The 16899-nt window shown below is 41.7% G+C and overlaps 1 protein-coding gene and 1 long non-coding RNA gene across 5 annotated transcripts in view; one reads left to right on the forward strand and one right to left on the reverse strand.

Annotated features, from left to right (window-relative positions):
• The window catches only part of LOC146817775 (uncharacterized), a 113069-nt gene extending 104460 nt beyond the window's left edge, over positions 1-8609 (forward strand). The window contains exon 2 of the long non-coding RNA XR_014963020.1: positions 5504-8609. This is a non-coding gene — a long non-coding RNA (uncharacterized LOC146817775). The remainder of the gene's footprint in view (positions 1-5503) is intronic.
• CRYBG1 (crystallin beta-gamma domain containing 1) overlaps positions 1-16899 on the reverse strand; it is a 901344-nt gene that overhangs the window by 382175 nt on the left and 502270 nt on the right. The gene's annotated exons all lie outside the window — the stretch shown is intronic.

Consider the following 16899-nt stretch of genomic DNA (forward strand, 5'->3'; position numbering starts at 1 on the left):
AACGGATTTCAATTGCTTTTTTCGAGGATAAATTGAAAGAGCCCGGATCAGACCAAAAACTCCTAAGACCCAGCTTTAAAAGCCATAAATAGACATGCCTGAACCACGGAAGTGTTGTGTTCTTATCTGAAACCAAAAGTTTAGCCTCCGCCTTTCTATATAGCATAAGCTGCTCTACAGTCCAGATCCTCACCCAATAAAGAGGTCTTAGCACAGCTATGTGCCACTTTAAGTGCTACATCAAGGAACATGGGAACAAGGGGGGTACTTCTTAGAAGGTGAAGGAGCGAGCAAACAACCCTATTCTCGCTTAGGGTAAGAGATTTAGTGTTTGCTTGGCCCCAAATTACAGCACCATATAAGTCCACAGATTGAGCCTTTAGCTTATACAAGTTTATGGCAGTTTGTAGTGCTTTTGATGATTTTGCCTGATGCTTGCTTATTAGAAATAATCGTGACTTTGTGCTGAAGCACCACCCTACGCTTTTTGATATGAGAACAGTGTGGGAGGTAACACACACCCCTGTCTCACCACTCAACATATAAGGATGTGGTCAGTCACTTGCCCCTATGGACCCCATCAGACTTGGGCATAATTGTCCTGGTGTAATCTTATTAATTGGAGAAGCAGGCCGTCAGGAACCCACATGTCCTTAAGCAAAGTCCACAGCAATCCCCTCGGGACTAAGTCGGAGGAAGCCCTGAGGTCTACAAAGGCTATATATAAGTGGTCATGCCTCAGCTTAGTACATTTTCAGACCATAAGGATAAGCCTCAGGACTTGGTCTATGGTGCTTACTTTAGATCTAAATCCCACCTGTTAAGGAGTCGGGATCCCTGTGGTTCAATCCAATCAGCAAGTTTATTTAAAATCTGCCTTGCGTAGACCTTTTGAAGGTTGTCAAGGAGGCCAATTGGTCTATAGTTGCCTGGATTTGTCCGGTCCCCTTTCTTGTAGATGGGAATTATCGCCGCACCTTTCCACGTGTCAGGGATCAGAGCACCTGAGGCTATGGAGTTACACAGTCAGTTGACATATGGGACCCAAATCGTTAAATCATGGTGCAATAACTGTCCTGGAATTTTGTCGGGCCCAGGGGCCTTGCCCAGTTTAACAGCTTCTACGGCTGACTTTGTCTCCTCAAGGGTAAAGTAGGGATCTGATGGAATGATCTCCAATAGGGAGTTAGAGGGTGTAGAATGGTCATCAGAGATATTTTCATACCACTTGGTAAAATGTTCCACCCAAACACCCGGATTCAGGTAGCATTCTATCTCTGATTTAGATGTGTTATTACAGTGAGCTATGATTTTCCAAAAGGTCTTGTTGTATTCTGACCTTGCTACCTCCACTAAAACGCTCCAGTTGGAATCATCCCAATTACGCTGGGCTAACATTAGTGCTTTCTTATACTGGAAACATACCTCAAATGGAGATTTAGATTTCAGTGTTTTTTCTTGGACTTTTTTTTAGCCCTGCTACAGTCCCTTGTCTTCCAAGGATTGGTATGACTGCTTTTTACTCTAGATGCAAATGGTTTCCTAAAAGGAGCTTTAGTTAAATTATTTTTTAAGATGCCATCCAGTTTATTATGTATGTCAACTATGGGGATATCAATGGGAGGAAGATGAATAGAGGGAGTCAAGACCATAAAGAATGATTTATAAATTTCAGTTGGGGTCTCTGTATTTCCCAATATCAACGGCCATTTGATAAACCTGTGATCGTTACCCAAGAGTGACATTATGGTTGGAACTTCAGGGACCGATTCTGAGAGCTTTGCATGTAATGGGGACTGGTCACTATCTTCCCCATTATCTGATCTGAAGTCAACCATTTAATCCAACATAGTGACCTCAATCAGAAAGTAATCATTTTTCATTTCTGGATGAACCTCTCTTAAAGGTAGGCAGACATTTTTTGTCAGAATTAGATCAGCCATTGCATGTCCGCAAACCATTTGCCACTGCAAAGAGGCAACCTGCGAGTCTAGCACTGTGCACGTAACATAGGATTTGGTACTAAGGGAGGGTATACCCCAACTCTCATCTTTCTCCTCCGTAACCAAATAAAAGCTGTATATGGGCTCATAGGTGATGTTTAGATCCCTCCAAGAGCCATCATGCTCTTGATTTTAATAGTACTAATGTAAAGTTGCAAAATGGTTAGAGTTGGGGATTCCATGTTCCTGGACCTTGGCCTAAGATGAACATTAGAAAGGTACAGACTGTGCCCCTCTGGCATGTGAATTTCTATCCCTTAAATGTCGGGGGAATCAATGCTCGAAGCCTCTATACATAAACGTAGCTCTGTTTTGGCCCAGTTGATAAGACCCCACGAAGCCCTAGCACATACAGAAGGAATGGCATTAGCATAGAAAGTTGTGTAGCCAGATTTGAATGATGAATGAGTTAGCCACGTTTCTTGGAACACACACAAATCATATTGTTCAATGTACACCAACCAATCAAGGTCCAACAATTTGGGCTTCAGCCTTCAATGTTCCATAAAAGTATATTAGGGGTCTGCGAGATGTTGGTCTCAGGTCGCTTGAGGGATATATTCTCTGATTCTATGTGGCTATGGCATGGGCACAAAGTTAAGTTCAAATCATTAGATGTTCTACTTGTTGCCTTGGTAATATTTGGACTTGGAAGTACAGCTAGGGAAGGTGCAATATATCCTGTTGGCCTTCATATTGCAGGTACTTTCCAGGGGTACTGCTTGCAATGTCCAAACGCCCTCAATCTTGGCCTTCCAAGAGTGACATGGCTTTGAAGGTGTTTGTAGTGGGGACATTGAAAAAACAGCTGACCAGGAATGGCAGTTACAAAGACTGCTGAGTTTGCAAACCTAGGAGGACTAATTGGCCTATAGAAGTACCATAGGGGGAGTGCCTTGATTTTGCTTGTTGATGAGTCCGGATGGCCAGGTGCTTCAGTAGGAACTCAGTGAGGAGAGGGCTCTAAGTTAATTACCACGCAATCCCCAGGAGTGTCTTTAGGGTGGGGTTCTCATCGCCAACACAACTTCTTGTGCTAAGTCCTGTGTCCAACCTGAATTAGCTTTAGGCAAAACATAATTTGTTTCCCAAGGCCATTTAATCTTCGATAGAATTAGGAGATAGCACGGGGACAGCCTTGAGGATAGTTAAATGGGGTAACTGGTATGTGGTCTACATGGATGGCCACGTGGATTGTTCCTAACAAGATCTTCTGTCGTTTTTACCCTCGTGAGATTGGAAACTTGCCCCACCAAATTGTCCTCAGTAATCTAGTTATATAAAGTTTGGGCATATGATGCTGTTGGGATACAATTGAAGGTACATTGTTTGCCTGAGGCTGCTGCAGCTGAGGTGACTCTTTAACAAGAGAGGCAAAGATTTTTAGGGCCTCTAATTGGGATTCAACCAAATCAAGTCTGACTAATAATAAGGGGGCGAGTTTCGATTTTGATATATGCTTACATTTCTCAAGGCAGCCCTCTATAAAACAATCTGTGCATTGTGGGCTAGGGAATAGGAACCTCCCACTCCCATCAGCAGATAAGTGAGAAATGGGAGGATCTTTACACTGAGTAAGCATCTAAGGCGGCAGTTTAGTCTGTGTAGGGTTGGGTGTTAGGTACTACCTTACCAGTCGGCTTGTACAAGTTGCCCTCTTGTTTTTGTGTTGGACATAGATTACAGGCTAAGGCAAGAACTGCCGTTATCACCTGCCGCAGCAAGTGCTCTGCCGAAGACCTCTAAAGGAGCATTTGGAGAGGAGGTAGAAATAGAGGCTAGGGCAGGGCAAACATCTGATCTAATTACTAAAGGAACAGCCAGTGTGGAGCGCATATCCTGGGAGAAAGAGTCTAAGTTCATTGACAACCTTTTCTTAGAAAGAACAATTTCTGTGCTCACAACCCCTATTGCTCTTACCAATATGCGATCTACGGAGGTATACTTTGCTGCCGACGTTGGGATGGAGTCCCCCTCCCTTCCCCAGCGAATTTCTTTTCGACCATCATAAGATTAGGAGATGTAGCCCAATAACACAAAAATTGGAGGCAAATATATGTGTTATATCGCACACTACTAAAACTCCCAAAGACCAGGTTAAAGCGGTAGTCTCCAATGGTGAAGCAATACCTTTGTTCCACTGGAGCCAAGAGAGGTGGCCTAGCCTGGCCCCTTCCGGTCTATGACGAGCTAAGACTGGTCCGTCTTGGCCGAGGCGCATGCACGGATGCGTCCCGCGATGCGGGAAGGTGCTGGCACTCATGAAGCGCATTGTTGTTGTGCAGCCCCTCCTGGGGGTGAGGAAAACTGAGGGACATAGTCCCACCCCAGCCAGGACCACGAACGTTAGTGTGGGTAAGTGCTGGCAGAGAAAACCTGCCATGCAAGTGTAGTCTAACAGTTAGAACGGTCGACCTCGAAGCTGGGGAACCAGGTTCGAGTCTATGCAAGGGACGCTCAACATCCTGTGATTCTGGGCAAATCACTTAATAGTGCCGTGCCTAACAAAATGAATGTGTCCCTCTATAATACAACTGGTGCTCATGTAAAGCGCACCGATACCTTCAGGTCAAGTTCACGCTATATAAAACTCCGACAAAAAAAACAAAAGTAGGTTGTTGTAGTCCGGCACCTCCTGGGTGACAAAGTCCCACCCCAGACAGGACTACCAAAGTTAATGCAGGTAAGTGGGGACAGGGAATACCGTCTTCAAGATCAATCAAAAAGCCATCCACAATATGGCAGGTAATAATGGTTGCAGTCTGAAATACATTACTAGAGTGTAATATCGATTCTAGAATTGGGAAGCAACCAGCGTATACATTGATAGCATTAGTCAACCACGTGATTTTTGTTCTTTGGCAGTAGTGATACACTGTCTAACTCTGCAGTACTTTGTATGTAATGGAATTCCAATTGTCTGTGTTAGTGGATTCCACACTTGTTTACCTTGGAATTGTATTTGCTAGTTGCACCTGTGATGTCTTGCCTTATAGTGTCACTGGGTTGTTGCTCAATAAACTACTTCTTCGCACCAGGAAAAGGATTCTGCCTCTTTTATTAATGGCAACTTTTAGCAAGGAGCTGGCCAGGAACATCCCCAGGCAAACAGCCCTCAAGACAATGCTCTCAAGCAACTATTTATAGTAGGATCAGCTTGTTTGCTTTGCTGCTACTTTTGCCCTGTGTGAACTGCTGCCTCATTAAGCCAATAACAAAGCTGGAGCTTATGAGGATCTCCAAATAATTAACTTAAACTTGGCTACAGGTTGTTTGTCAGTACTAGCTCTACTGCAAGTTTGTTTGTTTTGACTGGCACTTTTCCTATCTACCAATGTTTACTCAATTGTGAGACTGCCTTTGTTATTTCCTAGGAAGTGTTCCCTCCACCATTGTTCTCCTCCAAATTATTTTTCTTATAGAATAACATGATTAACACAACAGTCATCGTGGTGTTATCGCTCGTTAATTAACTGCTTTTTATCTGCTCTCCTTCACAGTGAGGTCTCCACAAGCCATTGCTTGAAAAGACTGACAATAAACATATATCTAACACCTTCAAAAAGAGGTGGGCGAGCCACTGACAGCTCGAGCTTGAAGCCGGGCTCTGGCTCACCTCGAAGTCCTGTTGGAACCTCGAGCCCATGTGGATTTTGGTTGACTCCCTCTCTCTACCCAGGATGTGCCCCTACGGCGAGAGCTGCTGATTTTGGGACTGAGGAACCAGGTTTCTGCGTCAACTCAACATCGTGTGATTCCGGGCAAAACACTTAATCTGGTACTCATGTAAAGTGATCGAAGTTGGTGCTAAATAAAAACTGCAGAAAAATACACAGAGGTTAAAACAAAGACTTAACATAAGGAAAGACAAATATGTATTCATTCACTGGCTGATTTCTACAAGGTGGCACCAGAAAACCTGCATAAATCATGGCATCTCCACTTAAATTGTGTGATCTTGGTCAAGAAAACACTTTTTCTTCATTATCACATTCAAATATGTGAGTTCCGAATACCAGATGTACAATAACCTATGTGTTTCATGTAATAGAACTAGAATGTTGCTCGAGAATAATCTGGGCCAAGTTCAGGGTTTATATGACCATTGTCTTGTTTCTTAGTTCACTAATGGTTCATGCTTAAATAGTATCACTTTTAATAAGTACCTGCAATGTCGAGCATCTACCACAAGCAGCTAACTCCACGTTCCTCTTAGCTGAAACAGTACCACCTACTATTTCCAAAATTTAAGACTAATTTAGAAACAAATTCACTACAAAGCGCAAACTCTCCATCTAGTGCCACATACAAGGTGCTATCCCAAAAAAGCAACTTCAACCTACTTTTCTACCTGAAACTTGGTTTTACTCACACTTACAATAACACAGCATGAGTATGGATCAATCCATCAGTACTCCACCAAGTTTCTTAGTTGATCCAGGAATTCCTCCCACTAAATGAGAGGACAGTATAAAAACTTTTGAAAATTACCTACAAGCTATGGATGGAACTAATGTTTCATCCATCAGTAAAAAGCTCAGCTCCAAAGGAAAAGGACAGCACATTGCAAACATCTCCCACCAGCATGTCACAAAAAGGGAAACGACATCCAAGATCTACATAAAGAAGCCAAACTCCGCCTTTAGACCAGATTTACAAAATCATAAGTTCTACAAATACCCTAAAGATGTCTGAGTCAGCTGTGTTTTGCCAGGTTGTATGAACTTGCTTTTAGAAGCAAGGTTGACATTATGGCGGAAGAATTAATAAAAGATCAGCTCATATTCAAACGCCACAGCAAAACAATTCAAGGAAGGCTAGAGGTTGCGAGCAATCCTTTGCTGCAAGAAGCAGTCACCATTGCTAAGGTAATTGAAGATTCTGAGATATGTTGCATGAGATGCAGTGTTAAGAATTAAAAAGCAATGACTCCATTCCTCAAGTAATAGACACTCCGCAAGATGTCAACATTATAAGAAGAAGACATTCTTTGCCCACTAATAATAAAAATAACCGTGAAGTTAAACACTTCCTTTAAGTTGTGTATCGATATGAACACTGTAGAGAACACATCTTTTTACGTAGTTTGCAAAGAATGTTGCTTATATGGATAGAAGGAAGGCTTTGCAAGAGTATTCAGAGCAGAAGGCAGAGGACAAGTGTGATCAAGATCCGACTGAAAAGGGACACAAAGTCTTGATTGTAGAGGATGTTTGTTATGGAAAGAGCATGCATCCAGACAAAAGTGATCTCAATGTACTTGGCAGGACGAAACATCTTAACACCATGTTCAGTGTTGTGGGGGGAAAACATTTCCCTAGTGGTAGACTCTGGCGAATTGTACACCATAGTAATGAAATACCTCTTCATCTTTAAAAGGCCAGAAGGAGTCTTGGAACTGACAGGTGAATCTGAAAGGCTGTCAATGAGTTGTATGACGGGTTTTATGGCTGCAAAAACATGTTAAAATATTGAGAGATAAAGGGAAAAGTATACATAGAAGCACTGGCTGAAGGGAACCTCAGTGAAGAACTGAATGATATTTTGAAAATAGTCAAAGGGGTAAGTAACATTACAACAAGCCAATTTTTTGCTAAGCTGGGTGACGACATGGGTGCCGAACACTGATGCCTCTTGTCTTGTTCTACTGTTCTCTAAGGCTGTCTCTCGGTAACTTCCTACTTGGAGTATAGGAGTTGAGGAATACAATCTACTCCTATCCACACAATGATGAACATTGCTGACAAATATATTGGTGTGGCTTTTCTTTCTCGTGATTGTGAAAAACTGAATTCACAAACAAGTCCTTGCAAGGCAATAATACAAACATATTGCAGCCCCTCAGATAAAGTTTCAGGCTTTAAGAAGAAAGTGATCCTTTAGAAAAGTAGTGCAAGCAAAGGTGACCGTAAATGTTTTCCTTCATTGGACCAGTTTCTGCAAGACAATGAGATGGCGTTAAAGGAGTAGCTAAGGACAGTTTTGTTCTTTATTTGTCACAACTGCATCTTTACCTTGACAACTATTTCCTAAAGGATGAAGTGGGCCCCTTCAATGCTGAGATAACTCAGCATTTCACCAATGAGGACGCAGAACAGCTCATTGACATTTCAAATGACTCAACACTGAAAGTAAGATTACAGTCGCAGCCACTGCTTGAGTTTTGGTGTCAAACTCAAGATGAATACCCAGTGAGAAGCACAAGAGCCCTGCGTGTTTTGATCCCGTTTGCTACTTCTTACTTTTGTGAAGTTGGTTTCTCAGCAGTTGCAGTGATAGTCTGTCAAAATTAACCTTATTGAAGAAATGTGTGTTGCAATCTAAAAATATCACCAAGAATTGATGAGCTATGTAAGGAAAACAAGCACATCCATCTATCTAGGATTTATTTCAATACATTTAGGCCTTTTTCTACTTTATTTAAATTCAGATTGTTTTTTTGCTGTTAATTAAACATATATTTTCTACAGATTTTTTTTTCTTTTGTTGTGTGGTTAATCTTACATGTGTTAAAGGTTGTTAAATCATGGAAATATTTTTGGCAAATAATATTGTATTGTTTCTGACTAAGCCAATTATTAAAGTTTTTGTAATAAGCAACGGTTATATTTTTGTATTGTGACATCTATGATTATAATACCTTCATCCCAATTATTTTCAAGGAGAAAAATAGAAGTACTCCCGAGGCCGGGCTCATCTCCCGACCACCCTCCAGAAAATGGCAACATAATTGGGAGCCACGGCCAATAGGTTAAGGGAGCCGCAGGTCAAAATAAGTTTGTGAACCACTAGGCTAAACCATTTGGTTACACATTACACAAGGGTGACTGTTGCCCATTGCCCAACTTATCATATTAAGTGTGCTTTGTATTTGGCAGGGTTGTGGTATAATGTCAGATATTATTTAGTTGGCAAAGTGCAGTGGCCTTTCGAATGTGTTCATTTTTGTTAGATAAAGGTGAAATGGGCTGATGCAGTCTAAGGTGTGTTGGCGTCATGAGGGTTGTGTCAATGTTTTTAAAACTATCTGGTACTGGCAGTTCCAAGGAAGAACCAGGATACTCACAGTAAGTTAAGTGTACAGTAGTTTGTATAGTCTGGTATGTAGTTTAGGCGTGAAAAAAAATTTCTATAAGGAAAAAACACACTGGACGTCTATTCTAAGTAACAAAAATAACTCCTTCTTAAACGACGAATCTATTTGCAAAGTTTTGTAGGGAATCTGGTCCTGGTCCTCAACAGCCACTAACCGTCCAGCATTCATAATGCCCACATTAGCATAGTTACTCAGATTTCTCTTGCAGTTGATCCCACCATCTTGGTTTTAAAGAAATAATTGCTTGATAAAAACATGATCCTTGATTTAGAAATGGGTAGAAATGATGTCAGGAAATGTGGGAACTTCTATCTAAGGTGAAAATGTCAGGTAAAACATACAATTTTAAACTAAAAAAACACTGAAATTCACCTGTTATCGCAAGTAACTAACTTCTTGTTCCCTAAAGAAACTTGCACCCCGCCATGCACACTGTTTTCATAAACTATGTTATTTCAGATGTTGCAGTGATGTCATAGACCATGCCACAAGTGATGCAATATGGGAGGTAATTAGCAGTGCATGGTGAGGCCGCGACTTATAGTTACTTTATGGGAAAAATAGGAGGAAGCGCCAGGCGGGGCATGGACAGCCACATAATCCATGCATTGTGGCCTTTCATGACTTGCCACTGGCTTACATATCTGCAGCCTTGTGAGCCACATAACACCTGGGCAGCTTCAAGAATGGGAGGCATTGCACCAGTCTCTCGGACACTAGGAAAGAAACTGAAGAAGAGACATGGTAGGTGATCTACAGATCCTGAAAACAATGACAGCAGCTGTATCCCAAAGGGGAGATGCAGAACGGGGGCATGGAGGAACATGTCCTACGAACTGGTAGGCCATGGCTCATTCGCGGTGAGGCCTTGTTAAAGTTCAATCTGCAACATGCTCCTTCCCCAGCCAAAGACAATCATTGCTGCATTACTGCCTCGCCTTTTCTTGTAAACTGAACATCTTAATAGACTCAACGTCAGAGCCAGCAAACATTATAGCTACGCCCTCTACAAATGTCAAAGTCCCTACAAGGGTGATAGAAACAGTCCGAGTAATAGAGAGGCCATAGTCTTAAATTCAAGACAGCAGTGTTAACAGTAAGTGAAATAATATTACAGAATGCAATTACGGACGGCAGGAACATGAATGTACCTGATACAGCTCCAAAGAAACACTGGAATGGCTGGAGAAATATAACTCCAGTGTGGCTCAAACAGTGAGCTGGTTGAGACTTAACATGAACACAGGATCTGAAGCTTGCGAAATGGGCGTTCGTAACAGAATGGGAATCCTATGACTAAATTATTGTTGGGTGTGGGAAAAAGCCTCCCTGGAACCCTCGGGCCCTCTGGAAAAGCAGCTCCAATCTCAGGATAATTTTTGACCTCTAGTCTCCAAGCAGCACAGGAACATGGTTTCCTAAGGGAGTGCACACTTAGAGATGTTGTTTAATTCTCTCACTCTGATACCGTAAACATTTTTTTTAATTGGCTTTTATAGTATACATATTAAAAATACAACAATAACAGAACAACACTTTACAACATTGTGATCTGTTACCTCCATTAGTAATACTAAGGGGCCGATTACGATCCTGTTCAGAAAGCATTCCGACGGAATAGTTTCCGAACGACTCCAATCAGGGGAGTCCAACCTAGCGATTTGGACGCATCCAGATACGATTTGGTCAGACTCCCATTTACTTCAATGGGAGTCTGTGTTCTGAACGAGAACACAGGCTCCCATTGAAGAAAGGGGTGGCTGGGGGAAAGCATGCACCCTGTGGTGGGCACCCCATGGTGCCTGCTACACTGTGCATGGTTGGGGAGAAGGGCCCGATTTGGAGGGCTCTGGGTGAAGGGGGCCTGCTACAGGCCCCAAAAGTCCGATTCCAACAGCAATTTGGGTCCAGGCAAACCGATTCGGAACGGCTGTCCGAATCAGTCATCATAATCGCTCGCACGGAAGCAGAGTCCATGGAACTGTACGATTTGGCTCCGAAAGGCTTGGCCTGTCCGAATGCCTTTCAGAACCGATTCAGACAGCCCTATGGTTTCCGGGCATCTTATTTGGAACAGGGTACGATTCAGTCGGAAACAAGGGTTCTGAATCTGATTCAGCGAGCCCGAATCAGATTCAGAGCCCTTCCTAACAAGATCGTAATCGACCCCTTAGAAGCGACCTACTACAAAGGTATATCTTCTTGCACGCACATCCATGTGAATGGTGTTCCAACATACAATAAGGACGATAGAAATAATGTAGGTCAGAGTAGGTCTGCACAATTCATCCATAGTCAAAATATCTTCTTTGTTTGCAAGGGAAGCTATAGGCTTCATAAATCAGAGCTTAAAGGATTTTACACATGTTCCATTTCTAAAATTCATTTATCAATTTTGGTACATCTTTGGTACACCACAACCAGCACCAAACCCAAGCTGAGAAAGTTACGGTGTATCTACTGACATCAAGAGCCTCCATAATGTTCAGCAAGGCAATCTTCAAAAACATGACCACTGTTCTCCCAAGTACGTTTGAGAGCTTCTGACCTCAGAAAACTTAAATCCTTTGTCTCCCAACAGCCTAGGAATCAGGATCTTAAAGTGGCCATTGCAGCTTGCATTAATTCTCTTTTGGCACCCCTTTTATCTGAGTAAATCAAACAGAGAACCAGGATCTGAACCTGATGAATGAGAGGCCTTTGTCTCTTCATGAAATATACCCTCCAAAGGCCATGATTTGCATATTTTTCGCTAGTACTTTAGCTCCGAACTCTCATTTAGGTTGTACTTCTCGGTCACAATCCATGGAGGGCAATCCAACATATTCAAGCACTGCATGAACAGTTGCTTGCGCAGTGTTTCAGAGTATCCATATGATAAGTAGAAACTACTTCCAGCTAATGATAAATATTAGAAGAAGTTACTGCTGTTCAGCATTGTGATCATTTGACCTTCATCCCCCCTTGAGAACTTTATGGTAGGTTTTCTACATAATAGCTGAATGGAATGTGTTCTGCCTGTTCTTGAAGACCTGCACCTGCATTAGGTTTCTAATATCGACAATGTCAGAATCCTCATACTTATCGCCCCCTGTATCAGCATTTAACATTAACTATTCCATCTTTCTTAACTCTAAGACTTCTGATTTGAGGGAAAAGTTATCATTTGGTGTTAACTTTTTTGATTGTTCAGGTTGCTTCTTACTCCAACATGTGGCTCCTGTTCAACGTTGTTCACGTGGGGTTCCAGAGGACTCATCATGGTCCATTTTTTAACCCCAGTGTTGATCCACTTGCTAGTCCTGTGGCCTTTCACATCTATATATACACTGATAATAACCAGATGTTTCTCTGTCTCATCGGATATGTTGGTGTGACTGCTTTGTATTTTGAATCTTGAAGAGCAACTTAGCTTGGTTCAGATAAGATGGAGGTGCCTATAATGGTCCACTGCGGATCAGGTCACTTTTGGTAGAAACCTTGATTTTTTTTGATCAGTGAAAAGCTTTCTGAATGCCCAGTTCATAAGATTGCACTCCTATGGTTTTAGCATTTCACAGGGCCCAAAACTATTCTGCTGTAACTCACTCTTTCTTTTAGGACTATTTGTATCAGTCAAGATTGGCCGAAGAATTGACTATGGGAATGCACCCTAGTTTGGGCTTTCTAAAAGAACATAATGTGCTAGTCTCCATCTGATATAAAGGACGGTGGTTTGTGTTTTCTGTGGAGTTTGTGCATGTCATACTGTTACCCCTCCTGCTTTACTTGAATATATTCTTAAATTGATCCTGCATGTCCCAGGAAGCAACGCAATGTGCATCAATCATTGTATGCCCTTCTGACGCCTCTTTTCTCTGAGAATCCCTTGTTACTTTTCGCAACTTTTCTCAACAACCTTTACGTTCAGCAGATTAATATCTTGTGGTGATTCCGCCATTTGCAGGCCAGAGACCCTTATATTTCACGTCTCCCGCTTTCCTACGCACCTGAATGATGTTGAATTTGTCTCCCTAAAAACTGTTAATTTTTCCATTTACTAAATTAAACAACAGGACATTTTTCTTTGCAATGCTGTGGCACTTTAAGATAATTTTAAGAAATGAAATAGCACTGCACTGAGATGTCTTACGCACTGCCATATTATGAGGGATGTCCACGGTACACACTGCAATATATAGAGGTTATTCCCCACCCAAAAAAATGCCCTCCTTAATGGAACTTCACAAGTTTTTGTTTTCTTCTTAACTTAAACTAAGTTGATATTAGTTGTGCAAATGTCGTGATTTACGAGACAAAATCACACTTGCAGAGTACAAAATGTGAAGTTACAGTGTATTAATTTACTTCGACATAACATTACACTAGTATGGTGTAATAACAGGTGGAGTGGATCTGCTGCTTGAGGCGGGGAGGGCCATTTCTTGGCTTGAAGATCTTGAAAAGGTGAGATTGTGAGTATTCACAAACCTGGGCAAAGCATATTCTGGCCCTGGATACGTTTTCAAGGATGGGACTAAAGCAATATTAAATTGAGATTACACCCAAAATCGTCAAGGAAGTACGTGAAGGGGTTTCTCCACAATGAAAATATTTTCACTGTTAAAGGAAGAAAGTTATAAGCAATGCACATTTATAAACAGTGGTGCTGGAACAGTTTTAAGCGAGCGGGTGTTGGCCCGCAACATCACCTCACTAAATTTATAGGGTTTGTAGAACTCTGACACGCTACTCAAAGAGCAGGTTTACCAAATGGTTCAAACATTTTCATCTGGAAGGTGACCACGGGATACTGTATTGGATTTTGTGACACATTTTGACAAATATGTTGCCAAAGCATTGTATGATCATAAAGTATAATGAGCACGTTCTCCATCGAAATGGGTTGTATGAACAAGAAACAACCATTAAACTTTTGATTCAGGTAGAATAAGCTCTAATCTGTTTTCACAATATAAACTTACAATGGCATTTTTTTTTTTAAAGACCGATTTGGAGGACCATGCCATCTTAACAATAATTGGCATTCAGCTAATGAGCTTTCCCTCTACGAATAAAAAGTTGCTTTACCAACCCTCAATGTTGACTTATCCATGTAAATGACCAAGGCGTTTTCTGACTGACTTCTGGTTGATGTGGTTAGTGCCTGACTAGAAATATCTTGCTAGTTTAGTTTTGAAGTAACATCAAGACAATGCTAGAGCTATATACAACTCCCAAACTAAAATGTGTCCCGCAGAAGTGGCAGTCCTTCCTGCAATGGCGAGCCAACTAGGGATTTCCAGTCTCTCTCTCCCTTTCTCTTGCCAAGGAATCCCTCAGTCTTTAAAGCATAGAAGGATTATCAAGGAGGTATAAGGTTATAGGGAGTCACTTGCTATCCCAGCAGAATTCTAGAAAACCATTTTAATACTTTTCCGATGGAGGTGAAACAGTTCTCTGGTCCCTATGCAGTGCAGACACAAGCTCCCAAAAACGTAAAACAGATTTAATAGTGACTAAGACATATTTTTCATCAGTACCCTGGATGGAAAAGCACCCTCCTCTGCCACTCAAGAAAATTATACATTCCTAGTTTAAATATTTTTTGTTCAGTTTGTGCATTTTAAATACTATCCAGTTTTGAAATATAGAACCACAGCTGAATTGAAACGTTTGCAAATACTGTTTCGGGAGAGGTAATGGCCTTCAAGACTGTTGCTTTACTGTGAAATAAACAAAATAGCACAATCAGAAAAGTGTCAGAAAAGTACTCCCAAAAGCAGTTCTATTTGCCCTGTAGAAAAAGAGATGGCCTGAACTTCGATGGACTAGTAGGCTTCAACACTTGACAATGTTAATTAATTTCTCAGAAATTTGTACTATGATCTAACACACAAAATATTGTGCCAGAAGCTGGCAAGTAGAACTTCTTGGCAAATGCCATCCCATGTTCCTTAAAAGGCTTGTCAGATCTTGCCATGTTGGCAGGATCTTACATGAAGTTTATCAGGTGTGATAGTCAAATAACTGCTAATGAAGCCAACAACTTGCATAATGCACTGTTTGAAATATGTAAACACTAGTCTGGATACACAGTGATAGGGATGTTAAATTACCTCAAAGTTAGTACAACAGTATGTCTAGTTCTTCTTTTGTGCACAACAAAGCAACAGGCAGAGTTGCAGTTACCTCCTACAGCATCCAGCTCTTCTTCCTAGCAGAATGGCCTTAGTCCAGAAGTGTTCTGACTTGAGAGTGTAAGAGGTTCAATACTTAAACCCCTTTCTGCCTTTGAAGTAGGCAAACTTCAAATAAAAGTCTTTGTAAGGCACAAGACCCTGCCTTTCCCTGACAAGGCTCCAGACACACTACAGGGGGGTGAAGACCACTTTGTGTGAGGACAGGCACATCCCTAATCAGGTGTCCGTGACCACTCGTTCCACCACTCTAGCTCAGGAGGGCCGATCAGCCTGGAGATGACCCATATGGATATGCAAGGCAGACCTCTGCTCCCTTTGTGTGACTATGTAGAGTGGATGCACAAGAGCCCAACTGTCACCCTAACCCAGTTGTTGATTCTACAAACAGGCAGAGGCACAGAATTGTTAAGAAAGAAAGTGCAGACTTTCTAAAAGTGACATTTTCAAACACGCAATTTAAAAACTAACATCACCAAAAGATGCATTTTTTAATTGTGAGTTCAGAGACCCTGAAACTCCAAATCTCTATCTGTTCCCAATGGGAAATGACACTTAAACTTTATTTCAAGGCAATCTCCATGTTACCCTATGGAAGAATTAGGCCTTGCAATAGTAAACAAGCAATTGCAATGCAATAGGTCTCGCATTTATGATAGTTTGAGCTATTGGCATTGTAAGTGACAATGCCTTTTATTTATGTGTTGTTTTTTATAACAGATAAATAAAAGGCATTGTCTTTTACAATGCCAATAGCTTAAACTCTCGGAAGTGCGAGACATGTTGCAATGCTAATGCGTGCTATAAAAAAAAAGAGTTAGGAGAGAGTGTGTCCTGTCTGCAAAAGCAGGCAGGACAACGCTATTTTGGAAAATAGTGCTCGGAGGCTTTAATTAAATCCCACCGAGCTACAACACATAACAGGGGGTGTTGCTATGGGAGGTTACAAACTGAGACAAGGCGGTACTAAGGAGGGACTACTAAGACTTTTGACCAATGAATAGCCACCGTTTACAGTGGACAATGACACAAGCAATGAAAAATGTGGGCGGAGAGTGGACGGAGCTTCCTACTTCAATGCAGCATGCCTCGCAGAGCAGCGCATGCGCTGCCCAGGCTCGACCTAAAAACAAAATTAGCAGTATTTTACTATTAGGACATGTAAAACACAACAGTCCATGTGCTACCATTTAAATATACTGCTCCCTACCCATGGGACAACCTTGGGCTTACCTTAGGGGTGACTTACATGCAGTAAAAGGGAAGGATTGGGCATGTGGGTGCACTTGCCAGGTAGAAATGGCAGTTTAAAACTGCACAGTGACTCTGCAGTGGCAGGTCTGAGACCTATGTTTGCAGGGCTACTCATGTGGGTGGCACAGTCAGTACTGCAGGCCCACTAGTAGCATTTAATTTACAGGCCCTGGGCACACACAGTGCACTTACTAGTAAATCAAATATGCCAGTCATGGATAAACCAATAACCAATACAATTTATACAGGGGGCACTTGCACTTTAGCACTGGTCAGCAGTGGTAAAAGTGCTCAGAGTCCTAAAAACAGCACGAAGTCAGAAAAATAAAGGAGGAAAACAAAAGGTTTGGGGATAACCCTGCAAAAA

Source organism: Triturus cristatus, chromosome 6 (genome assembly GCF_964204655.1).
Source record: "Triturus cristatus chromosome 6, aTriCri1.1, whole genome shotgun sequence".
NCBI classification, from domain to species: domain Eukaryota; kingdom Metazoa; phylum Chordata; class Amphibia; order Caudata; family Salamandridae; genus Triturus; species Triturus cristatus.